Source organism: Dermacentor silvarum, chromosome 4 (genome assembly GCF_013339745.2).
Source record: "Dermacentor silvarum isolate Dsil-2018 chromosome 4, BIME_Dsil_1.4, whole genome shotgun sequence".
Taxonomy (NCBI): domain Eukaryota; kingdom Metazoa; phylum Arthropoda; class Arachnida; order Ixodida; family Ixodidae; genus Dermacentor; species Dermacentor silvarum.
In genome coordinates, this window is record NC_051157.2 from 202,490,386 (window position 1) to 202,517,192 (window position 26,807).

A 26,807-nucleotide genomic window follows, 5' to 3' on the forward strand; every position below is an offset into this window, starting at 1 on the left:
GCCATATCGCGTTGAATATTTTCGAGACGCGCTTGCTCGTCTGCAGCTGATGCCGGAAGTGTTGGCTTTAGGAGCCTATCAAGTGAACCACGTGTGGGCTATCACCTTCAAGGATGAAAAAGGAAAGCAGAAGCTGCTCGCTACGGAAGCGTTAAGCGTAAAGGGTGAGCGATGTCCGGCCATTGACCCACGCAACCAAGATGTACGCATGAAGCTCTACTGGCTGTTGCACACCACACCGGACGAGGACGTTCGAGCGGCGCTGGCACCCTTCGGAACGGGAAGAATGGCGTGTGGCCGGATGCAGTGACGAATGCTCGCACACAAGGCTGGTGTCCTTATGTTTGAAAGCAGGCTTTACCATAGAAGATTTACCGCATCAGCTTCGCTTCGGCGAGGACAATGCCCTTGTGATAGTGCCTGGCAGAGCACCGCTCTGCCTCCGGTGTCACGGCACCGGACACATACGGCGAGAGTGCCGCGTTCCACGTTGCGGGATCTGTCGTCGCTTCGGCCACGAAGATACCCAGTGCGTGCGAAGTTACGCAAACGTCACAGGGTTTGGCAAGAGCGACGTGATAAACGAGCATCTGATGGACCAAGCTGACGCCGAGGACACTGCTCGGGAGGGCGGGGATCCACTGAAATGTGACGAGGTGCTAGACGCTACGAGCAATGACAAAGCTCAGGAGGTAGAAGCCAGCAAACCAGACAGCATAGCACAGGAGCCAGCGGCAGAAAGTTGCACCGAGGGTGAAGCTGTGCGGGCAACTGCCAGCGTGACCTTGGTTAGCAGGCCTGAAGTAGACGGAAGCGGCACGGAGGTGGGGAATAGCAGCAACCCAGTCGCTGTCTCCAAAAGACCACACGACGAGAACACGGAAAAGGATGGAAAAGAAGATGACGCGACCACAGCTGAAGGACCGCCGGCCAAGACCACCACTACTCGGAGGCTTTCGCTGAAGCCTAAACCGAACGTACCACCGGACAAAAGGTCGACGCCCGCAGTTCCCCCGCCTTAGCGGGGTCGCTGCTGCTGTAGTAGAGCACGAAGGAACTGAGGTTTGACATGTAGGCTGCAGTGTTACACACGGTCACCTTCTCGGCGGTCACCTTCTCGAACGACGAGGCGGCGAAGAAACTGCTGGCATTGAAAAAACTCAACGTGAAAGGGCCGTCGCTGCGTAGTCGTCGACCCTCAAAACCAACAGGTACGCCTTCGCCTTCATTGGTTGCTGTACAGGGTGGAGGACGAAGACGTAAAGACAGCGCTGGCAGCCTTTGGCAAGGTCATTGAAGTGACGCGAGAACGATGGCGCGTCAAAGGCGTCGGAGATAAGGATTCCACGTCTAGAACTGTTCTTCTGAACCGTGATGTATCAATATCAATATCATGGTCAATTAACAGCCGTTTGACCGTTAATTGACCATGATATTGATATTCTTGCAGTCCAGGAAACAAAAATTGAAAGTGAGGAACACACGGATAGAATGGTCGAAATGTTTAAATCGAATTACAATGCTTCTGTTTGTCATGCCAAAGGGAAATCCGGAGGATGTTATTTTTTCTGCGAAACACTGTCAGGATCATTGAGGAGACTGTGGTGACATCCGATGATGGCCGATTTGTTATGTGTGACATAATTAGCAATGATGTAGCCTGGAGAATAATTTGTATTTACGCCCCAAAAAATGTAAGCAAACGGAAAGTGTTTTTTGACTATATGGCCACCTTCATAAGTAGTCAGAGGAGGATTGTTTTGCTCGGTGATTTTAACTGTGTATATTTGCCCGAAGACACTCCTAAAGATGTGCTCATAAAAGACAAGAGTGCAGACGCGCTCAGTTCCACTGTGGAAGAGTTTGGCCTTGTGGATGTTGGTGATGTGCTGCGTGAAAACCGAGTACTGTTCACTCATTTTCAAGGGCGGACCCATGCAAGGCTCGATCGCGCTTACGTGTCGGCAGAACTAGTACCAACTTGCAATCACTACGGTATTAAACATGTCAGATTTAGTGACCACAGTTTGGTGGTGTTCACAATCGGTTCAAAAGTGAAGGCGTCCCGTTTTAATTGGCAGCTGTGGAAGCTCAATGAAAAGCTACTGCAGGACGAAAGATTCGTCAACGTAGTAACGGAGAAAATTAAAGAATTGCGCACGAGTGAACCGAGTGAAATGTTCTGCGGTTGGGATCAATTCAAAAGTGAGGTGAAAAGTATAGCGATGCAAAGGGCATGTGTCTTAAGGCATAAGGCTAAACAACGTGAAAGAGAACTAAACTGCACGCTGAAGTACCTTTTAGATGTAGAAAGCACAGTCCCTGGGCATTTTACAACTGTTATCAAAGAAACAAAACAACAGATGGAAGCTCTTGAGACCGAAAGATACGAAGGAGCGGTGATAAGATCGCGAGCCGAGCGCATCTGGTTAGATGAAGCCCCGACGAAGCGGGCCCTCGGGGATGAAAAGAGATATGCGACAAAGAAAGAAATTAAGGAAATCACCTATCACGGCATTCTTACGGATGATCAAGAAAGCATTCAAAACGCTTTTGAAGAACGGTATTCCAAGCTCTTTAACAGTAAAGTCGAACTGACTGAGGATTTTAAGAAGCATTTCTTGGCACTCATGCCAGTACTGCAAGAAGACGTAAAGACGGGACTGGAGAGACCTATTAGTATTCAAGAGTTAGAGCGAGCAATTGATGAGCTCGGTACGGCAAAGGCTCCAGGGCCTGACGGCCTAGGGTCTAGCTTCTATAAGTTTTTCAAGTCTGAAATGGCAGAAATACTTTACATCATCATAACTGAAGCTTACGAAGTTCAACGACTGCCCTCATCCTTCAGGGCCAGCCATATCGTCCTGATACCAAAGACCAATGAGCCAGCCAAGTTGCAGTCGGTCGAAGCATATCGACCAATTAGTCTCAGGAATGTTGACTATAAGGTGTACATGAAAGTCCTTGCCAAAAGGCTTCAGTCAATCATTACATCTGTCGTTGGGCCACATCAGACGTGTGGCATGAAGGGAAGAAGTATAGTAACCAATATCCATACAGCTAGAAGCGTTCTTGAGTGCTGTGACGTAACCCTCGGACACGTGGCAATGGTCCAATTAGACCTTGAGAAAGCCTTCGATAAGGTTGTACACAGCGTACTTTTCGCTGTGCTCGAACACATTAACATAGGAAAAATTATTCAAGAATGTGTCCAAATGGCATACGCAGACTGCAGTGCAAACCTCATCATTAACAACAAGCTGAGCAAAAGTATACCGGTTATGTCGAGTGTACGTCAAGGTTGCCCGGCCTCTCCGTTGCTTTTCTCCATATTTCTAGAGCCATTTTGTTTAAAAGTATTGAATAACGAGAAGGTCAATGGATTCAGACTGCATATGCACGAAGTTAAAATCCTGTCATATGCTGACGACATAGCGATCTTTTGTACCGATCAAGAGAGCATCGTTGAAGCAGTCAAAGATGCAAAAATGTTCTGTAGACTGACTGGAAGTGCCATAAGCTGGCAGAAAAGCACCGGATTCTGGCACGGAGAATGGGAACGTACGGCAGCTTATGTTGAAAGCATCAAATTCAATCAGATGCCGACGCGTTATCTCGGAGTCCCACTAGAACACTACCGAGATGCAAAAACGCATTGGGTAGCTGAAATACAAAATGTCAGAGCACAGACGGTAAAGTGGGGTGGTCACAACCAGTCTATGTTCGGCCGTGCAACCGTGTGCAATTTGTTTTTGGTAGCAAAAGTGTTCTACTTATTGCAAGTTCTTTGTATGTCCAGAGTATGCGTGCAAAAGTTGCACCGAATTTTCGCTGTCTATGTGTGGGGATCGTCATGGGAGCGTTCCACTCGGTTAAATTTGTTCCATCCACTACGCAAAGGGGGCTTGGGACTATCTAATTTATTTCTGAAGCAGGTAGTTTCTAGATTTAGTTTCCTTCGCGACCAAAGCGACGGGTTTCTGCGGTGTGTAATTCAATGGCGATTGTGTGATGCTTTGCCTGAATACATTGTGACGTCTCATGCGGGACCTAAGGTAGCGATAAAAGGTTTCTGGATAGAAGTGGTAAATGCTTATCGCCTTCTCAGTGCACATTTTTCAGTAGATTACTTGCACACTGAAAACGAAAACGATTGTATAAAGATTTAGTAAATATTATGTGCCCAGTGCCTGTGTACCGAGCTCTGTATTATTTAGGCCCCGAAAAGGACGTATTGAAACGGGTGAAAAAGATGCCTGTGAAGGCGACTACTAAATCATTTTTCTTCTGTTTGCACACTGGCACGCTCCCTGTCAAGCCGTGGCTCCAACAAAAGGGATTCTTCCTCCCCTGGGGCGTTAACTGCATGATTTGCCGAAAGCCTGAAACAATAGAGCACATCTTCCTTGACTGCTGGGATTCAGAATTCCTTTGGGACATTCTCCAGCGTACAATTAAGAAGGACTTCCCGCTAACCACATTTGGTATTAGGTTTTTGCCGTTGACCGAGCCAGAGGGCGTGCCGTGTGACATGGTGATGCTCCTCTGCATGCACAGCGTGTGGAAGACTAGGATGGCTGTTAGAAATGAGGAGGTGATGCCTAGACCAGCCAGGGAATATTTCATTGAAAATATCATTTATGTCCGCGAAGTCTTAAAAACCCAAACAGAGCCACCACACTGGCTACCTATCCTTGATCAGTTAGCGACGATCAAGCAATTTTAAATAAGCTTCACATTGGAATGTGCAGCGACATTTCTCATGACGTCACAGTTTGTGTGGAATTTAAAGATTGAATTCGTGTATTGTATATCTGTATGTGTATTGTTCTGAAAACTGGTAATAAAGAAAAAAAATCGTGGCCGAGCGGTCTAAGGCGCTGGCTTAAGGCACCAGTCTCCTCAGAGGCGTGGGTTCGAATCCCACCGCTGCCATATTGTGTCACTTTTTTTACGTGCGCTCTTCGGCAAAAAGCTCACGCGACCGTCACTCGGCAGGAGAACAGTGGTAGCATGGCCGAGCGAGTTCTACTTCCGGCTACCGTTCGGTACGGACGCGGAATGTCTTGCTCCGGTGGAGCGGTGTTTGCGGCTCAGCCGAGCCGCGGAAACAGGATTATTGCCGATGAAGACAAGGAATACCAAGTTGTTTTGCCGCAATTGCCAACAGGACCCTGCGTTTTGAATACTGTTTTCCTTCACGGGGATGTGACCGCTAGGCCTTTACGCGCCGAAGATTTCAGGGACACGCTAGCTCGTCTGGGACTGCTGCCCGAGGTTGTTAGCTTGGGGGCGTTCCAGATGAACCACGTTTGGGCGGTTACCTTCAGGAGCTCGGAAGCGACGAAGAAAATGTTGGCGTTCGGCAAAATTATGGTGAAAGAAAGAAGATGCCTTGTGCTGGACCCTGCAAGTCAGGAGGTACGCGTGAAGGTGTTCTGGCTCCTTCACCATGTCCCGGACGAAGATGTCCGTGCGGCTCTCGCCCCTTATGGAAAAGCCACTGACGTGGCGAGACAACGCTGGCGGGTGCAAGGCATCACGGACAAAGGGTCGACAACGCGCACCGTAACCTTGAAGCTCAAGGCGGGCGTGCCCATCGACGATCTGCCACATCAGTTTCGAGTGGCCGGTATGATGGCACTTCTCGTGGCCCCTGGAAGGGCTCCGTTGCGCCTGAGGTGCAACCGCACAGGACATATAAGGCGGGAGTGCCGCGTACCCCGTTGTGCCCTTTGCCGGCGCTTTGGACACGATGAGAGCCACTGTGTGCGGACGTATGCGAACATCGCAGGCCCTGCGACGATCGACGAGGTCATTGAAGAGCACGTCATGGATGCCGCTGACGCTGAGGAAGCGGCTGGCGGTCTCAGCGGTACGCAAAACACAAAGGTGAAAGGCGTGGGTACGCCTGACGAGTCTACCGAAATCGTCAAAGCCGGAAAGGAAGGTAAAGTGCAAGGAGCAGAGCCAGCCGCGGAAACGCCGGCCAGGGACGCAGCGACTAAGGTCGCCACAAAGGACTGCAGTAAAGAGAAGACGCCAACAGACAAGTAAACCCCTATGGACACCAGCGGTGCGGCAGCGAAAAGGACCCTTGAGGAAAGCAATGACGGCGAACCAGGGGCTCGAAGCCAGGTGGCTCAAAGCGAGCCACCCTTGAAGACCACCAATGTCCGTCGATCGACGCTGAAGCCGGCACCTAACTTGCCACCCGACAGGAAACCGTCGGCGCCGGCGCCGACATAGTGTGATAATGTGTGTACCAGTGTTACTTTTCTTTTTTGCCGGAGTGGGTGGGGGGAGGGGTGGGGTGGCGGGGTTTGCTTGGGGTGGTGTGGCAACGGGCCACTGCAACAAGGCACAATTTGCACGATGGAAATCCATAGATATGGCATCCAGCGACGGCAGTCCAGAGGATGTTTTTCGCTGCGCAGTACCAGGAAACGTGAGTGAGCAGCTTGTTGTGTGCAAAGAGTGTCATCGGTCCGTTTTTTCTTCATAGCATAATGAATCCCACAGATATCACGATACGAGTAGGTAGTATTAATGTAAGGGGCCTTGGGTCTAAACGAAAACAGTACCAGCTAAGCAGACTGTTTATGGAAACTGATCTTGATATTGTCACGCGCTAAGGCAAGATCAATCAACAGTACTAGCAGCCAGACCCGAAGAATGCCAGACACGAAAAGACGGTTCTCCAGCTGGCGCGGGATCTTCGACTTCGTCGTCTTCTTCGCCGTTCTTGCTGGGCACGCAATGCTGATCGTTTGCTGGCTCAAAACACCAGGTGGCATTATTCCCCCTCCCAATGAAGCATCGACTCGATGCTCAACCACAAGACGTACACGGAAAGTACATAAATTAGGTAAGACACACACAAAAAAAATGGAAACGCGCTAGCCCACATACGGACATGAACACGAGGCGAAAAATGCGTTCTGTGGTCGGGAACAAAAAAACAATCGCTTCGCAGTTCTTCGGAGGACGTCGCGACTACAGCAAAAAAAGAAAAAAAAAGTTTGTTCACCACTACACTGTATGAACATCACCGTGTGAAATACGGCTTGAGGCGGACGACATGTACAATCTCTGGGCGTGGTAATCGGCGCTTGGGTGATGACAGGTCTCCGTCTGGAATCACTTCATAGTTCACGTCACTGACACGCCTTAATACTCTGTACGGTCCGAAGTACTTGCTCAGGAGTTTCTCGCTGAGGCCTCGCCGTCTAATGGGGGTCCAAACCCAAACTTGGTCACCGGGCTCATAGGTAACTTGTCGATGGTGGAGATTGTACCTTATTGCATCTGTACACTGCTGCTGTCTTATGTGCACACGGGCCAGTTGACGTGCTTCCTCGGCGCGCTGAATGTACTCCTCGACGTCAGGGGCTAACTGGTCGGGCTGATCGATGTCGTCATACGGAATCATGGCGTCGAGCATAGTTTGAACATCTCGACCATAAACGAGGCGAAACGGCGTGAATCGTGTAGTTTCCTGCGTGGCAGTGTTGTACGCAAACGTTACGTACGGCAGGATTTCGTCCCACGTTTTGTGCTGCACATCCACGTACATAGAGATCATGTCTGCCAGTGTTCTGTTTAGTCTTTCTGTCAAGCCGTTAGTCTGAGGGTGGTATGCAGTGGCCTTTCGATGACTCGTGTAACTCAACTTAAAGATGTCGTCCAGAAGCTTCGCCGTAAACGCCGTCCCTCGGTCAGTGATGATGAATGACGGTGCGCCATGCCGAAGCACAATGTGATGCATAAAAAACTGGGCAACCTCAGATGCTGTCCCGCGTGGTAGTGCCTTCGTCTCAGCGTAACGCGTCAAGTAATCGGTTGCGACAATGATCCACTTATTGCCGGAGGAAGACAAGGGAAATGGGCCAAGAAGGTCCATTCCAACTTGATCAAACGGCGTACGCGGGGGGTCGATGGGTTGTAGAAGGCCTGCAGGCTTGAAGGGTGGTGACTTGCGGCGCTGGCATTCACGACATCCTTTTACGTAGCGTTTGACGCAAGCAGTCAGTCTAGGCCAGTAGTACAGTTGTCGTACCCTGTCCAGAGTCCTTGAGTAGCCCAAGTGACCAGATGTCGGCTCGTCGTGGCAGGCTAATAGGATGTCGTCGCGAAGGTCTTGAGGCACTACTAGAAGATGTGGTTTGTCGCCGGCACCTGTGTTTCTTTTGTATAAGATGCCCTCTCGTAGGCAAAATGACGACAACCGTCGCGAAATAGGGCGAGGAATGGACGCGATGTCGCCTTCTAAGTGATCGATGATGGGCCTTAACTCAGCGTCCGATCGCTGTTTAGCGAGCAGATCCGGACGGCTGAGGGCTCCCAGGAAGGCGCTGTCATCTTCCTCGTCAGGATTCTGGGATTCAACAGGTGCTCGTGATAGCGTGTCAGCATCTTCATGTTTTCTGCCAGACTTGTATACGATGGTGATGTTAAATTCCTGGAGTCGCAGACTCCAACGTGCCAATCGTCCAGAAGGGTCTCGGAGGTTGGCCAACCAGCACAAAGCGTGATGATCGGTCACAACTTTAAATGGCCGCCCGTAGAGATACGGCCTAAACTTTGTAGTAGCCCAAATGACCGCGAGGCACTCCTTCTCTGTGGTGGAATAATTGGACTCGGCGCGTGACAGAGTGCGGCTCGCGTAAGCTATAACTCGTTCAGTCCCGTCTTGCCTTTGCACCAGGATAGCTCCGAGACCAATATTGCTGGCGTCAGTGCGTACTTCTGTGTCAGCGTCCTCATCGAAATGACCGAGCACGGGAGGAGAAGACAATCGACGTTGTAGCTCGGCAAAGGCGGTCTGTTGTTCATCAGTCCAGAGGAATGGCGAGTCGTCACGCGTAAGGCGAAATAGCGGCTCTGCAATCATCGAAAAATTTTCAATGAAGCGTCGATAATATGCGCACAAGCCCAAAAATCGTCTGACACTTTTCTTGTCGGTTGGAGCTGGAAAAGCAGCTACGGCAGCAGTCTTCTCCTGATCGGGCCGAACACCTGCCGCGCTCACGACGTGACCGAGAAACTTCAGTTCCTCGTAACCGAAATGGCATTTCTCTGGCTTGAGGGTAAGGTCAGCCGAGCGAATGGCTTCGAGTACGTTCCGAAGGCGTCGAAGGTGCTCGTCAAAAGTTTCCGAAAAGACAACGACATCATCGAGATAGACGAGGCAGCTTTTCCATTTGAGGTCAGCGAGAACGGTATCCATCATTCGCTGGAATGTGGCTGGAGCGGAACAGAGGCCGAAAGGAAGTACTCTAAATTCGTAAAGGCCATCCGGAGTCACAAAGGCAGTTTTCTCGCGGTCCCGCTCATCTACTTCAATTTGCCAGTAGCCACTTTTCAGATCGATAGAGGAGAAATACTTCGCGCGCCTCAGCCTGTCCAGAGAATCGTCGACACGAGGCAACGGGTATACGTCTTTCTTTGTGACGTTGTTTAGCTTCCGGTAGTCAACACAAAACCGAAGCGTGCCATCTTTCTTTTTAACAAGCACGACAGGCGACGACCAGGGACTGCATGAAGGCTGTATTACGCCGTCTTGAAGCATTTCCTTCACCTGCGTTTGAATGGCATGTCGTTCGGTCGGGGAAACACGATAAGGCTGCTGCCGTATGGGGTGCGCGTCGTCATAGGTGATGATACGGTGTTTAGTAATCGACGTTTGACGTATCTTCGACGACCGTGCAAAGCAAGAGTGGAATTCGAGCAACAGGTCACGCAGGGGTTGTTTGTTGTCTTCAGAAAGCGTTGCACTAATGTCGACGTTGCTTAGAAGTGCTTTAGTAGTGCCGATTGCCTGGGAAGCAAAACATTCAGTGACGTCGGCGATCGGGTCGGCGTAGGCGATGACAGTACCAGGGAAAAGGTGGCGGTGTTCGTAGCTGAAGTTCGTGACAAGAACGTCACAGTGACCATCATGGAGATCAATAAGGCTTCTTGCTACGCAAACACCTTGAGAAAGCAGGAGAGAGTGATTGCTTTCGGCGACCGCTTCACCGTGTAAGAGTCTGTCACATGCCACTTGAACCACGATACTTGCACGCGGTGGTAACGTGACAGCGTCGTCGATGACACGAAGAGGTGCTCGATCGTGGATGGTGTTGGTCGTCGCAGCGGCGCTCTTTGTCGAGAAAGTGACGAGGCGTTGTCGAATGTCGATGATAGCTCCGTGCTCCCTGAGAAAGTCCATGCCGATGATTAGGTCACGAGAACACTGAGGGAGAATGCTCAAGCTGGCAACAAACGTAGAGCCGCGAATCTGTATTCGTGCCGTGCACATGCCGAGTGGTGTGACGATGTGCCCGCCAGCTGTACGAACTGGCGTTTGATTCCAAGGCGTCGTCACTTTCTTCAGAAGGGTGGCCAGTTTTTCGCTGATTATCGAATAATCTGCTCCCGTGTCCACTAAAGCAGTCACGTCACGACCGTCGAGCAATACAGGAATGTCCAAGGAAATTCGTCGTCTGTAATCAGCAGGTACTGTCGTCGTCGATGTATCGTCGGGTCGCGTACGGGTCAGCAGGGGTCCTTGAGTACGTCCAGACAGAGCGGCCTCGCCCCCGAAGGCCGCTGTGGTTAGTTTTCCCGGCGCGGACTGGGCGACCGACCCTGCACCACGCTCGAATACGTACGGCGAGTCGGAGAAAATCGCCGCGGCGAAGGGGAGCGTGACTGGTGTCGAGCTGATGAGGATCCGCGCTGCTGGGCAACGTATTCTTCAATCGCAGGAGGACGCCGGCCGAACCTAGGTCGCGGCGAGTTTGCCGAGAATCCGCGTAATCCGAGCTCTCGATAAGAGCACTGTCGGTAGACATGCCCAGCTTCACCACAGTGAAAGCAAAGCGGACGGCGATCAGGTGCCCGCCACACGTCTGATTTCCTTGGGGCCTGTCGGTGGTCGTGGTAATAAGAGGTCGCTTGGTCGGACTGTAGTATGGCCGGAGACGCGGTCCGAAGCGGGAAGGAAGGTGGGGCAGGTTGCCGCAAAACTTGCGAATATGACATACGGGTGCTGTCAGTTCTTAGCGGTTGAGCGTCTGTGCTGAAGGGTGGTTCTCTTAACGCATGATGCACTTCGTCACGGACAACGCTGGACAAAGAGCTGAGCGTCGGCTGTGAGGGTACCGACAGTTTCTGCAGTTCTTCGCGGATAACGGACCGGATGAGCTCTCGAAAGAAATCGACGTGGCCCCCGAGAGCTCCGAAGTCCGTAGGTGAGGCAGCGTTCACTTGGCGTTCGTATGATGGTGCCCGCTGCCGAAGAGTCTGTTCCATGGTGACGGCCTCGGAAAGAAATTCTGACACAGTCTTTGGAGGACTGCGCACGAGACCGCCGAACAGCTGCTCTTTCACTCCACGCATCAGGTACCGCACCTTCTTTTCTTCCGACATGCTGGGGTCGGCTCGTCGAAAGAGACGTGTCATGTCCTCGACGTACATTGCGACACCTTCATTCGGCATTTGTATACGGGACTCGAGATCACGCTCAGCTCGTTCTCGGCGATCAGGGCTCGCATACGTCTCAAAAAGACGGCGTTTGAATTCTTCCCAAGAAGTTAAGTTAGGGCATCTGCACGGTTCTCATACCAAACACGTGCGCCATCGTTAAGGCTGAAATATACGTTTTTCAGTTTGTCTGCATCGTTCCACTTGTTGTACGAGGCAACACGTTCATAGTGCACCAGCCAATCTTCAACATCCTCATGCATGGCACCGTGGAAAGGATTCAGCGTTCGCGGACTAAGTAGCGTGCAATGAATCGGCGTAGTGCCTTCCATACCGGTTGGGGTGGTCGGAGCTGCCATTGTCTCTGGGAGGAGTCCAAACTCAGGGGCTTGTCCACGGATCCTTCTGCTGGCGCGGTGTACAGGCGTAACCACCGGTACAGGACTGGAGCTCCTGCTGCTCGGAGGGGTTTGGTGCATAGATTAGATTACCCAGCACCTCCACCAGTTTGTCACGCGCTAAGGCAAGATCAATCAACAGTACTAGCAGCCAGACCCGAAGAATGCCAGACACGAAAAGACGGTTCTCCAGCTGACTCGGGATCTTCGACTTCGTCGTCTTCTTCGCCGTTCTTGCTGGGCACGCAATGCTGATCGTTTGCTGGCTCAAAACACCAGGTGGCAATATTATCGCCGTGCAGGAAACTAAAGTCGAAAGTGAAGAAGGAACGGACCGTATGGTAGTTGCGTTTCGGCCACGGTATTATGTGTGTGTATCACATTCTGTTGGTAAAGCTGGTGGGTGCGCCCTTTTTATTCGGAGTGCACTGAACATAGTTATTGAAAATGTTGTGTGTGATGTTAATGGCCGTCAAATAGTGTGCGACTTTGTAAATGGAGCGGTGAAGTGGCGAGCGATATGTGTTTACGCACCTAACAAAGTATGTGAGCGCAAGGTGTTCTTTGAAGGCCTTAAAAGTCAATTGAATTGTCAAAAGCAACATTTTATTGATGGGAGACTTCAACTATGTTTGCTATGCTGAGGACCGAGTGCTAAGCCCTACGGTTCACGACGCATGCGCGCAATTTTTAGCCACGAGTATAAGCGAAGCCAATTTGGTAGATGTGGGTTATGTCATGGGATATGGCGCGACTCCTAAGTTCACGCATTTTCAAGGAACCAGCCATGCACGATTGGATAGGATATACATGACAGCTGACTTGGTAGCAGCTATGAGGTCAAATCTGTGTGTTTCAGTGACCACTGTTTAGTTATGTTGGCGTTGGGACCTAGAAAACCAAAATTTAACTGGGCGTTGTGGAAGTTAAATTCTAAACTGCTAGATGACGAAGTTTTCGTTAAGAAAATTAACCATAACATTCAGAACATTTTAGAGAAGGACTGTAAAAGTATTGCGGAAGCATGGGAATGTTTCAAGCAGGAAACGAAGTCAATGGCAATGGAAAGATCATACACATTACGCCGGGAGGAAAAAAGAAAAGAAAAAGAGTTACAATGCCAACTTGACTTCTACCTAACTATGGAAAGTTCTTGCCCAGGTATCTTTGCGAAGGGAATAAAAGAAGTAAAAGTTCAGTTAGAAAGCGTTGATCAAGAAAAGTATCGAGGTGCGGTTATACGTGCGCGCGCAGAAAGATTATGGTGCGGTAAAAATCCGACAAAAACAGCGCTTTCGGACGAAAAGAGCTACGCTTCACGAAACGAGATAAGAGCCATCACATATCGAAACGAAATTGTTCGAGAGAACGAATACATTCAGCGGGCTTTTCATGAGCATTACAGCGAGTTGTTAGGCACTGAACGAGAGCTTGCGGAAGGATTCGAAAATCACTTTTTGAAGCTTCTTCCAAAGTTGGATGACGATGTAAGGCTGAATCTCGAGCAGCCAATTACTGTGACTGAAATAGAACACGCCATAAATGAGTTAGCGGTAGATAAATCACCAGGCCCTGACGGATTAGGACCCGCCGTGGTTGCTCAGTGGCTATGGTGTTGGGCTGCTGAGCACGAGGTCGCGGGATCGAATCCCAGCCACGGCGGCCGCATTTCGATAGGGGCGAAATGCGAAAACACCCGTGTACTTAGATTTAGGTGCACGTTAAAGAACCCCAGGTGGTCCAAATTTCCGGAGTCCCCCACTTCGGCGTGCCTCATAATCAGAACTGGTTTTGGCACGTAAAACCCCATAATTAATAAAAATAAAAAAATGACGGATTAGGCGCAGCTTTTTATAAGGCTTTTAAAAAGGATATGGCAATAATTTTACATGAGTTAATTAATGAGGCATATGAGAAGCAAGTATTACCACCGTCCTTTCATGAGAGTCATGTAGTATTAATACCGAAGAGCGACGACCCTCAAACTTTACTTTCGGTGCGGGCATATCGCCCTATTAGCCTTACAAATACGGACTACAAAATATACACAAAATTCTCGGGAGGCGACTGCAGTCGGTCATACAGAAGTTAGTAGGACCACATCAGACGTGTGGAATAAAAGGACGGTCTATTATGACTAGCATTCACGTGGCACGAACGGTCCTCGAGTGTTGCGATGCCTTTTCAGAGAAGGTCGCAATACTACAGTTAGATTTGGAAAAGGCCTTCGATAGGGTGGCGCATGAAATCCTTTTTCTTGTACTTGAACATGTGAATGTTGGATCTGTGTTGACAGAAGGTGTTAAAATGTGCTATGATCGAATAGTTTCTAAGATTATAATTAATAAGACATTAACAGAAAGTATACAACTCAAATCATCTGTGAGACAGGGATGTTGTTTGTCGCCGTTGCTTTTTGCATTATACTTGGAGCCTTTCTGTTTAAAGGTGCTTTCGTGTAGCGATGTCGTAGGTTATAGGGTAGGTTCTAGTGAAATAAAGCTACTAGCATACGCAGATGATGTAGCAGTGTTTTGTAGCGATAAAGACAGCGTCACTAAAGCGGTCGACGTGGCAAGAAGTTTCTGTAAAATGTCAGGGAGTGTTATTAATTGGGGAAAATCAGTAGGACTATTGCACGGGGCTTGGGAAGACATTCCCACTGAAATAGAAAGTGTACATTGGACGTCTTCGCCTATGAGGTACCTCGGTGTACCGCTACAGCATTTCAGGGACAGGAAAGACTACTGGAAAGAGCAATGCGCAGAAGTGAAGGAAAAAACAAAAAAGTTTGGTAGAAGGGACCTTTCCATGTTCACGAGAGCAACAGTATGCAACCTCTTTCTTGTCGCTAAGATTTGGTTCGTGCTACAGGCCCTCTGCGCATCTAGAACGAGCATACAAAAAATGCACCGGGAATTTACCGTCTTTATCTGGGGATCTGTGTGGGAGCATACGAGCCGTACCAATTTGTTCACCGCAGTTAAGCAAGGTGGCCTTGGCCTAGCTCACTTGTTCTTGAGGCAAGTGGTTTCGCGATTTCTGTTTTTGCGCGATCAAAAAAAATGTTTTTCTATTAACTGTGTTTCAAGAACGTCTGAGTGACGTTTTACCAAATTATATTGTGTCAACTCAACTAGCGAGAACAAATATTATCAAGGGCTTTCTGCGTGAAGTTGTATGGGCTTACCAATTTTTGTGCGCACGTTTTTCTTTAGAGTACTTGAGTAGTGTTAAGCGCAAAAAGCTATACAAAGATGTTGTTGAGATATGTCTGCCTTTACCAATTTATAGGACCAAATTTTGTATAGAAAGTGGAGCAAATGTCTTAAAAAGGGCAAAGCGGATGCCCGTGCGCTCGTCAGCCAAGTCCTTTTTCTTTCAATTTCACAGTGAAACGTTACCGGTTAAGCCATGGCTCGAAGAGAAAGGCCTGTTTGTAGCATGGTCAGTAAACTGTTTAAGATGCAGAAAACCAGAACCAATAGAACACATTTTTCTGGACTGCTCCGATGCAGTGTTCTTGTGGGACGTTCTTAAACGTACAGTCGAGTGCAAAATATTAGAGACCACGGGAGCGGCGACCAAACTGCATGGCTGCGCCTTCTGACGGCTGCGCACCGAAGTTCGAGAGCGCGTACTGCGCACGCGCGTCCTTTCTTACCTGCCAGCCTGCTCGTTCGCTCGCTTCAACCGCTCGCGCACCGGAACGCGTTAGAGAGCGCAAGGTGTCACTTCTGCAGTCACCGTCGAATCGGCCGAGTGATGATATCGTCATATCGTGACATAAACACTTCATTTGCACTGGCAGCGCTCGGAGCACGCTACTCTCTGCGCCTTACTTGTTGACGCTCCGCGGCGCTAAAAACATGCTTCGCGTCATTTTTCCTGACATCGAGTTTTGTGATAAGGTTAGAAAGCAGCGATGTCTTTTGCGCTCCACTTCCTAAAACTTAAGCATGATGCAATTATTTGTGGCACTCAGTCCAAATATCATGTGCCCAGACACATGCGTGAAATCACCGAATATCGAGCAGCTGGAGAGAAGAGCCCCGGAGAAGAACGGGGAATAATCGTAGGTTTTATTTTCTGCTTCCGAGAAAAAAAAAACTGTGACGGAGATGCATGGTGGGTGACCGCTTTCAATACTTGGTCATATTCCCATCAGCGGCAATCACTTGCGCCACAAGGAGTGGCATGGATTCGTATAGTGCAGCCACGAGCTCTGGGCGTGCACGAAGCGCATCCCACTCCTCACGCACTGCAGTCCACAGGGTGTCTTTTGTCACACTTCCTAGGTTCCGCGACGCAAGTCGGCGTTTGACGAGACCCCAGATATTTTCCATGGGATTAAGGTCCGCTCCGACAGGTGGCCACTTCAGCGTGCGAACTCCATAGTCATCAAGCAAGGATTTCACACTGCGAGCAGTATGGATAGAGCGCCTGTCATGCTGAAACAGGCAGAATCCATCCTTGAACGGGCCATCCAGAAGATATGGAAGCAATTCCCGCTCAATAAGTGAACAGTATGCCGAAGCCGTGAACTTGCCGTCGATGAGGATCAGTGGACCGAGTCCTTCTCTGCTCATGGCGGCCCACACACTCACGGCGCATCGTCCGCTGGCAAAGTTCCTCTACGTGAACAACGCTGAAAACCTGATGAGGGAAGAAAATGACAAAAAGAACAAAGATAGCTTTATTAAAGGAACAATGGCATGGTGGTCAATTTCTGCCTAGGCGTTGCTGTTTAACTTGCAGCTATAACAATGTTTGAGTGAGATCACCACGGACGGCGTGAAAAGTTTAAAATCTAGGTAACGTGCCTTCGATTCATTCTGTAAGAAACCTCTCGAAAACAACTGCTACTCCTGTATAATAATGGGGCACTATATACGAAAACAACATGCACACAGAGGTTTGAGTGCTAATGTTTTGACGAGAGGCGCTCACGAAGAAGCGTCTCACAAAAGTAAAGGAGGTGTAGGTAATCGTCATTCTATGAACCAATTAAAATAATTAAGTTCTGGGGTTTTACGTACTAAAACGACAATGTTGTTATCAGTCACGTGGTAGTGGGCGACTCAGGATAAAGTTTTACCGCCTGGGGTTCTTCAACGTGCAACTAAATCTAAGTACGAGTTCTATAGCAAAAACTGCAATAGTAATAGCACTGTATAAAATGGAAACAAACTGCAAATTTTCTTACCTGCAGTTTAGTGGGCGCTAAACTCGCCGTTTTTGGTCCCAGCGGCTTGAAAATGTAGATTCATCGCTGAACACGACTTCTTCCCATTCAGCTGACGTCCATGTTTGCACAGCCCGCACAAACTAGTCGCAGGGTCCTTTGCCTATCCTTGAGGTGGGGCTTCTGGGCCGCGACGCAATTCATAAGCCCTGCTTCAACCAATCTTCTGCGGATGGTCCAAACGGAGATGTTCAGCTGCAGGGCGTCTCTTATGCCTTTTGCTGATAGAAATGGATCAGCTACTAGAGTTGCAATAATTAATCTGTCGACCTCATCTTCCGTACATCTAGGCCTTCCGCTACGCTGTCTATCTACGATTCGCCTTTCTTTTTTTTTATATGCTTGGATGACACGGCTCACCGCATTTCTTGACCTTTCAAGGAGCCGGCAGATGACCCGTTGCGAAAAGCCTTGGATGCTTAAATCAACTATGCGCCTGCTCTCATCGAGTGGAATCCGTGGCGACATTCTTGAAGAAGAGAAAACAGCGTCTTTAAGCACTCATTCTTATAGTCTTTCGACCAACGAGATTTTCCAATAGCTATAGGTAGCCTGTGTAGGTGATAAGCTCTGTCATGGTCACATCTATTCCGAGCTATCGCTTTTCATTACTGCACACAAAAGACTACGAAGCCAAACATAAAATTACAAATCGAATGCTACTGCAGCTGCGTCGAAGGCACGCGGGCAATTAACGAGTGTCCGATCTGTCGGGTTGACTTCACTGTAATGCATAGTTTATTGGGAAGAATAAAGATCACCATCCCGCTCAGCTACGGGGCTATGAAACGCCAGACATGCTTTGTACCGCAACACGGAATGTCTCAATGTATTGAGTCTAACTAAGGAGTTTTTAAAATTTGTTTTGTTTTTACATGGGACTTAAATTTAATCGAGCACTTCGAATTGAATTGTGTTCACATGGAGTTTGGTACGCTATGTTACAGAACAAGGCAAGCGAAAAACACAATGATGCTTGTAAACCTCCCTTAATGGTTCCACGAAACAGGTCTCAACGATTCAATGCGGTAAATTAAGCTGCTCCGTGTGAAGCAAGTCATGGCCGCCGATGGACATCTGACCTTTTATTGAAAGCGCTAAACGGCCTTGCATCTCCATCTTCCACTTTTTTCAGAGCACAGCTCTTAAGCGCCCTTTGCTGCTGCCAACGTTAGCGTCGGCGTTTGCCGGCGGCGTAACCGAGCGAACTATGAAAGAGCCAACGTGGTTCACTGCGGGGTAATGAAAAACGCGAAGAGGAAAACGCCGGAGGCTACGGTGAAGTAGGTATGGGCAGAGTAGCGCGCGTCGTCTGGGATGTCACTCGGCGGCAGCAGGTCTGAATCGCACCCACGTGTCACCCACGCGCTGGCCCTCGCGATCTCCAAATTATGCGAGGCAGTCGCGCCACACTTCGATCGTTTGCAACGCGCCGCATGAGGCAGAATGTCCGGGACATCCAATATATCGGGAAATGAAAACACGTATAGCGGTGCGCTCAAATTTCGCATTAGGGATTATCGTAATCGCCGGTGATTTTTTTTTTTCGTTTGCTGATTCTGAGAACAAATCTGCGATGATTCCCTGTTCTTCTCCATGGCTCTTCTCTCCAGCTGCTCGGGCCACGGCGGCCGCATTTCGATGGGGGCGAAATGCGAAAACACCCGTGTACTTTGATTTAGGTGCACGTTAAAGAACCCCAGGTGGTCCAAATTTCCGGAGTCCCCCACTACGGCGTGCCTCATAATCAGAACTGGTTTGGGCACGTAAAACCCCATAATTTAATTTTTTCTCCAGCTGCTCGATATTCGGTCATTTCACGCATGTGTCTGGGCACATGATACTTGTACTGAGTACCACAAACAATTGCATCCTGCTTAAGTTTTAGGAAGTGGAGCGCAAAAGACATCGCCGCTTTCTGACCTATCTCAAAACTCGATGTCAGAAAAAGTGACGCGAAACATGTTTTTCGCGCCGCGGAGCGTCAACAAGCAAGGCGCTGAGAGTGGCGCGCTCCGAGCGCTGCCAGTGCAAATGAAGTGCTTTCGTCACGATATGACGATATCAACACTCGGCCGATTCGACGGCGACTGCAGAAGGGACACCTTGCGTTCTCTCATGCGTTCCGGTGCGTGCGCGGTTGAAGCGAGCGAACGAGCAGGCTGGCAGGTAAGAAAGGACGCGCGTGCGCAGTACGCGCTCTTGAACTTCGGCGCGCAGCCGTCAGAAGGCGCAGCCATGCAGTTTGGTCGCCGCTCCCGTGGTCTCTAATATTTTGCACTCGACTGTACATTAAAGAAGGAACTACCGGTGACGCCGTACGGAATCCGCTTTCTCCCTACATCTAATGATAATGGAGTGCCTCATGATATGTTCATGTTATTGTGTCTTCATAGTCTCAGGAAGACTCGAATGGCGGTACGCCATGACCATATTAAAATCCAATCTGCAAGGGAAAACTTTATAGAGAGCATGCTCTAAATGCGAGAGGTGTACAAGGCAAGAAACGAGGACAATGAATGGATTTCAGTATTAGATGAACTGGCATCTATCAAGTGCTTTTAAATACCTAGCGTCAGCCTAAGTGTGGCAGGCGCTTTTAAATTTCTTTACATTGTTTTTCTTGATATCTGTAAATGTGTTGCAAACCGGCAGTAAAGAAAAAAAAAAAGCGTGGCCGAGCGGTCTAAGGCGCTGGTTTAAGACACCAGTCTCCTCGGAGGCGTGGGTTCGAATCCCACCGCTGCCATATTGTGTCACTTTTTTTAAGTGCGCTCTTGGGCAAAAAGCGCACGCGACCGTCACTCGGCAGGAGAACAGTGGTAGCGTGGCCGAGCATTCTGCTTCCGGCTTTCGAGCGACACGGTCGCGGAATGGTTGGCTTCCACGGAGCGGTTCTGGCGGCCGAAACAGGCCGCGGTAACAGGTTTGTTTGCGTCTAGTGCTGATGATTATCAGGTCATTCTGCCAAATCTGCCATCCGGACGCATCGTCGCGAACACCGTTTTCATGGACGGCGATCCCAGAGCCTGGCCCTACCGTGTCGAAGACTACCGGGACACTTTGGCCAAACTTGGTGCGCTCCCCGACGTTTTGGCGTTGGGGGCGTATCAGTTGAACTACGTGTGGGCTGTGACAATGACGAGTGCTGAAGCTGTTCAGAAATTGCTCTCCGCCGTCGACGTGAAGGTAAAGGATCGCCCATGTTTGCTCATTGATCCAAATAACCGCGAGGTTCGCTTAAAGTTGCATTGGTTGCTGCACGGCGTGACCGACGAAGACGTACGTGTGGCCCTGTCACCCTACGGGAAAGTGTTGGAAGTGACGCGAGAGAAGTGGAGAGCACAAGGCGTCACTGAAAAGGGCTCGACGACACGCTCAGTGGGACTAAAATTGCATACCGACGTCAAAGTCGATGACATCCCACATCAGCTCAAGATTGCCGGAGAGTTGACTCTCGTTGTTGTCCCGGGCCGCGCTCCGCTGTGTCTGCGCTGCAAGAGCACCGGACACATACGTCGCGACTGCAAGGTGCCGCGCTGCAATCGTTGTCGCCGCTTCGGCCACGATGACGCGGATTGCGCAAGGACATACGCCAGCGTGACCGTACCAGTCCAGGCAAACGACGCATCGGATCACCTCATGGATGAGGCACACTCGGAGGAAACAGCAGGAGTGAGCCGAAACTCGGCTACCCAAGATGGTTCGCAGAGCACTCAACAGGACGCCCGCCGTGAAGCGCCAGGCAAGCCCGAAGCCGGGCTTCCAAATGAAGCCGTAGAAGGGCGGACTGAAAAGGGTGATGCAAGTAGCACCGGCAACACTTCGTCCGGCGGAGCCGTAGAGACCCCCTCCGAGCCAGAGCCGATGACCGGTATTGACAGTGACAGTGCCAGTGCGGCTGGGAAGCGGCCCCACGACGCCGGTGAAAACGAGAAGGGAACTAGTGCTGGCGCAACGGACGAGCACCCTGCGAAAACGACTCCCGTGCGGCGTCCTCCCTTTCGGCCACGGCCGAACACGTTGACGGAGCGCAAGACGGCGGAAACGCCGCCTTTGCCGCTGTGAGGACTGTACCGTGGCAAGGCATTCATGAGCAAAGCGCAGTCGTGAGGAAAGCGTCATGCCCCCGGGTTCTTCAACGCCTCACAATGATGCTAATGGATAAGTCGATTCGTGTGGCAACTTTAAACGTGCGTGGGCTTGCCTCACGCAGGAAACAGAATCAACTCTACCGACTAGTACGCGACTTTGACCTGGACATTTTAGCTGTGCAGAAAACGAAAGTCGAGGGCCATGAGGAAACCGGGGGCATGGTGCGCCAATTCTTAGCGCGATACTGTGCTCTAGTGAGCCATGCTGTGGGAACTTCTTCCGGCTGTGTGTTGTTCGTCCGGCAGAGTCTTGGAGCCAGAATAGAAGCCGTTACGTCATGTCCGTCCGGTCGGCTTATTGTATGTGATTTTTTTGTTTTCTTCATTGGAGTGGCGTGTAATTTGTTTGTATGCGCCGACTGTTGCTGATGAAAGACGCAGATTTTTCGAACGGCTAAAACAGTATACCCGGTGTAATAGGCTTGCCATTATTACCGGCGACTTCAACTGCGTTCTTTCAGCCCGCGATAAAACTATCCCGCGACCGTACAAGGACGCAAGCACCGTTGTCCTAAACGAGATATTAAGGGACGATGGCTTGGAGGACGTGGCTGAATGTCTTGGTGGTGGGAGGACTACACAGTGCACCCACTTTCAGGCAGCCAGCCACGCTCGCCTAGATAGAGCATATGTAAGCCTTGATTTGATACCCTTTTGCAAGGAGTACCAAGTGAGCGCCATTTCATTTAGTGATCACTGCTTGGTTAGCTTTTTAGTAGCAAGCGCGAAAGAAAGTAAGAAGGGCTTCCTGTGGCAACTATGGAAATTTAATTCGAAATTACTAAGCGATGAAATGTTTATGGCGGACGTAATGAAGCAAGCTGAAGAAATGAAAGCTGTGAGTAACATGTCACACAGAGAAAAATGGGAGAACTTCAAGCAGGCGGTCAAAATGAAAGCAATAGAGCGCGCGAGTGCGATATGCAGAGAAAAAAGAATTGAAGAAAAACAGATGCGCAGGAGCCTGGAAAAATTGACCAGTGAAGAATGTAGGATGCCCGGCATGTTCATAGATGATATTCGCGCACTGAAGCGTAAAATAGAACAGTTCGATATCGAAAGATACCGCGGTGCTATGGTAAAGGCAAGGGCTGAAAGGCTGATAATGGGAGAAGCACCGTCAAAAAGAGCGTTGGGCTCTTTTTGACGGTGCTCAGATAGCGGAAATTGAACACGGTGGGGAAGTCAGCGACGCAGCAGAAGATATTGAGCGCGCTTTCTTTGAGCACTACAGAGCTTTATTCGCCGACTGTTCAGTTGACATTGACCGTTTAAAGAAGGACTTTTTAACGTTGATGCCAAAACTACACGACAACACGAAAGAAATATTGGAGGAACCTATTTCACAAGAGGAAGAGAAAAGTGCTATTGAAAGTATGCATCCGGGGAAGTCCCCGGGCCCTGATGGTATGACCTCAGCCTGCTATAAATATTTGAAAGGAGCGATCTCGCCCGTATTAGCCGATGTATACAACGAGGCATTCGAGCTCAAGGTATTACCGCCGTCCTTTTCATCTTCACACACTGTTCTTATACCGAAATCAGAAGACCTCGTTGCATTGCGCAGAGTAACTTCTTACCGCCCAATATGCCTCACTAATGGTGATTATAAGATAATGATGAAAAGTTTAGCAAAGAGGTTGCAGACAGTTATTAAGGAGCTCGTGGGGCCTCATCAAACGTGTGACATTAAAGGCCGGACAATCTTCTCTAATATACACGTAGCACGGAGTATTCTCGAATGTTGCGACGCAATGGGTGCACGAGTGGCGATGCTCCAAATTGATCTTGAGAAAGCGTTCGACAGGGTGCCTCATGAAATTCTTTTGTGCATTCTAGATCAAGGGTATTTGGGTAAAATAATTAGAGAGGCGGTGGGGGAGTGCATCCAAGTCAAGCGTGCACGCTACCACTGTTCTCCTGCCGAGTGACGGTCGCGTGCGCTTTCTGCCGAATAGCGGACGTAAAAAACGCAACACATTCTGGCAGCGGTAGGATTCGAACCCACGCCTCCGAGGAGACTGGTGCCTTAAACCAGCGCCTTAGACCGCTCGGCCACGCTACCACTGTTCTCCTGCCGAGTGACGGTCGCGTGCGCTTTCTGCCGAATAGCGGAGGTAAAAAAAGCAACACAATTTGGCAGCGGTGGGAATCGAACCCACACCTCCGAGGAGACTGGTGCCTAAAACCAGCGCCTTAGACCGCTCGGCCACGCTACCTTTTTTTTTCTTTATTACCCGTAAGCAGCGGTACATAGGAATACCAACATAACTAACATATGTACAAACACAGATGGACTTCTCATCTTTTAAGTATAAATAATAAGCACATGCAGCCTATCATATTGTAACAGGCTTTGTTCAGAATTCCTTAAGATTGGCTAGGGGTTCCATCCTGGCCATCCAAGGTGGAGGACACTCTTGTGTTGCAACTACATCAAGAAAACGTCTTATTTGTTCCCGGAAATACACACGGGCTGGTCTTCTATCGGGAACGCAATAGAAACCTGCCATGCGGGAGCGCCATATACAGTAGAGGCCAGTCAGCATAATCTGATGAAAAGGTGTTCTGTCATCGTCATCTATCGGCAAAAATCTGATGCCATGTGGGTCTAGAGGAAATTCTTTCTTTATTGTGCGCTGTAAAACATCCCAGAAGTATACTCCTTCCCAGCAGTGTAAGAAAACATGGTCTATGGTTTCAGGTTGTTTGCAAATTATACATTGTGAGCCCCATGGCATGTAAAAGCCTCTTTCTTCTAGAAACGTTGCAACTGAAAGTGTACCTGTGTGTAGTTTGAAAAAGAAACTTTTCATACCTGGCGGTACCTGCATTCGTTTGACGCGTTTAAAAACATTCTGGCCTGGGCCTCGACTGTATATGGCTCTGTACAGAGGCGGGGGAAAAAGGCTGTCCATTATGTCGTTGCGCAGCTTTTTCCTTGAGACCTTAAACAAATATTCTTTCGAATACCGTACAGCAAGGAAACGAGCACTGAATACAATTTCCCTGTAGAAACCAAACACTGCCGCCGGCACACCTTGGGAGCATACAATCAACTCTGGCAACTAGTGCGCGAGTCTAACTCTACGGACTGTTTGCAAAAATGGATCATCGTTGTTTCGAAAGAAAATAAAACGTCCAACAAATTGCCTAACAAACAGGTGGTCCAGCCCTAATCCTCCATCTTTCACCCGTCTGAACAAATTGTTGCGACAACATCTCTCCCATCCGGAACCCCACACAAACACGGCAAAAACTCTGTGGAATTTCTGCACATTGACCCTGTTACAGAAAATGAATTGCATGACGTACCATAGCTTAGCGACGAAAAACAAGTTGCATACAGTAGCCCTGGCAAATACTGAAAGGTATTTGGCTTTCCACACCTCAGCCTTCTCTTTAGCACTTTTAAGCTGGCCCTGCCAGTATTCGTCACTCTGTTTGTAAGCTTCGAGTGGTGCGCCTAAGTACCTTACTGGCGTTGTTGACCACTTCACATTCGCAAATATAGCAGGAGCCTCAGGCCATTCTCCATGCCAAATACCCAGGCACTTGCTCCAGTTTACTCTACTACCTGTGATTTCACCGTAGTTTTTGACAACATTTATCGTCTGTAAAATGCTCTCCTTGTCTATGCAACACACGGCTACGCCATCAGCATAGGCGAGGAGTTTGACTTCTGACGCTTGCATCGTAAACCCACGAATACATTTGTTCTCAATGACTGCCAAACACAAACTCTCCAGATAAATACAGAACAAAAGTGGGCTGGCTGGGCAGCCTTGACGCACGGAACGTTGAATGCTGATGGGGGCCCCCAATGTCTTGTTAGTTATAAGCTTAGTTGTGCTGTTCCCGTACGCCATGGCTACCCCGTCAGTAATTATGGACCCGACATTTATATGCTTAAGAATGGCAAATAAAATACTGTGAGCAACACAGTCAAAAGCTTTCTCCAAGTCAAGTTGAAGAATCGCAACTCGCGCCCTTAAGGCGTCACAACATTCCAAAATCAATCTCATTATGTGTACGTTCGTGTTAATGCTTCGTCCTTTGATTCCGCATGTTTGGTGCCGACCTACTATGGTTTCCATTACTGTTTGTAACCTGTCTGCGATTATCTTCATGAATATTTCGTAATCACTGTTGGTAAGTGATATTGGTCTGTACGACGTTACACGTTTCAGTTTCGCAGGCTGGTCAGTCTTAGGGATTAGTACAGTGTGCGCTTGCCCGAAAGAATGTGGCAATGCGTTTACTTCATACGCTTCGTTAAACACGTCAGCGAGTAGAGGCGATAGATCTGATTTAATCAGTTTATAAAAATCGGCACAAAGGCCATCCGGACCGGGTGATTTTCCGGCTTTTAAATCTTCAATTGCTTTTTCAACTTCATGAGTTGATATCGGTGCCTCGAGCCTGTTCTTCGTCTCGTCGCTGAATTGCGGCATACGCCCCAAAAACGCAGCTCTAAAGGCGTCTACGTCAACAGTTCTCGATGCAAAACGTTCTTGGAAGTGCTTGAAAAACGCTTGTGCTATCTCCTCACCGTCAGTTATTTCATTACTATCTACTTCAATAGTATCTATGTGATTGCGCCGGGCATGCGTTTTCTCCAGACCTAGCGCGCGTTTAGTTGGCGTTTTATCTGCTGTCAATGCCTCTGCCCTTGCGCGTATAATCGCTCCTCGATATCGCTCTTCATCGCATAGCTCCAATTTCGCTTTGATGCTGCGTAAATCGTCCTTGTATGCGCCCGGCTAGCTGCACTCTAAGGCCGTTAATTTTTCCAACACTGCCCTTAGTTCTTTCTCTTTAGCTCTTTCTTCGTACTTTATTTTACAGGATTGGTCGATGGCGGTTAACTTAATGTGTTGTTTAAAAATTTCCCATTTTTCAGTGATTTGCGCCACTTTGTTGTTTTCTACTTCCTTCAAATGTTCTTGTACGTTGCTTAGAAAGAGCTCGTCCTTTAACAATTTGGAATTCATTTTCCACATTTCCCACGTGAAAGTGTTGCCCTTTCCTTTGCGTCCAACACATGTCTTGACCAAACAGTGGTCGGTGAATGAAATAGGTATGACATCGTAGCTGCGACATATGGGTATAACGTCTAGTGTCACGTATATCCTGTCAAGACGAGCATGACTATTGCCTTGGAGGTGCGTGTATTGAACCTGGCGTGTTCCGACTAGGCAATCAGCCACGTCGTCCAAGTCACACTCGGCTAATAGTTCAGTGAGGACATGACAGCTTTTATCATTTCTTCTCTTGCCTGTTCTATCTCGATCGCTGAGTACACAATTAAAATCTCCCATAATAATGACTTTTCTATGCGCGCCTTTAACGCGGAAAAAACATCTTGCGTTCATCGCATATATTGGGTGCATATATACATATCACCCGCCAAGAATCATTACCAACAGCAAAGTCGCAGTACACTAGTCTGCCAGTAGGGCACGAAATATAATTTTCGATCAATAGCCCGGGCAGCTTCTTAGTAAATAAAATAACACCTGCGACGCTCCTTTGGCATGG

General features: G+C 49.1%; 2 non-coding genes across 2 annotated transcripts; both read right to left on the reverse strand.

Moving 5' to 3' along the window:
• Positions 1-23,249: 23,249 nt before the first annotated feature.
• On the reverse strand, positions 23,250-23,331 carry Trnal-aag (transfer RNA leucine (anticodon AAG)). The gene has a single exon. It is a non-coding gene; the product is annotated as a tRNA-Leu (tRNA).
• Positions 23,332-23,403: 72 nt separating this feature from the next.
• Trnal-uag (transfer RNA leucine (anticodon UAG)) lies at positions 23,404-23,485 on the reverse strand. Its single transcript has one exon. It is a non-coding gene; the product is annotated as a tRNA-Leu (tRNA).
• Positions 23,486-26,807: the final 3,322 nt, after the last annotated feature.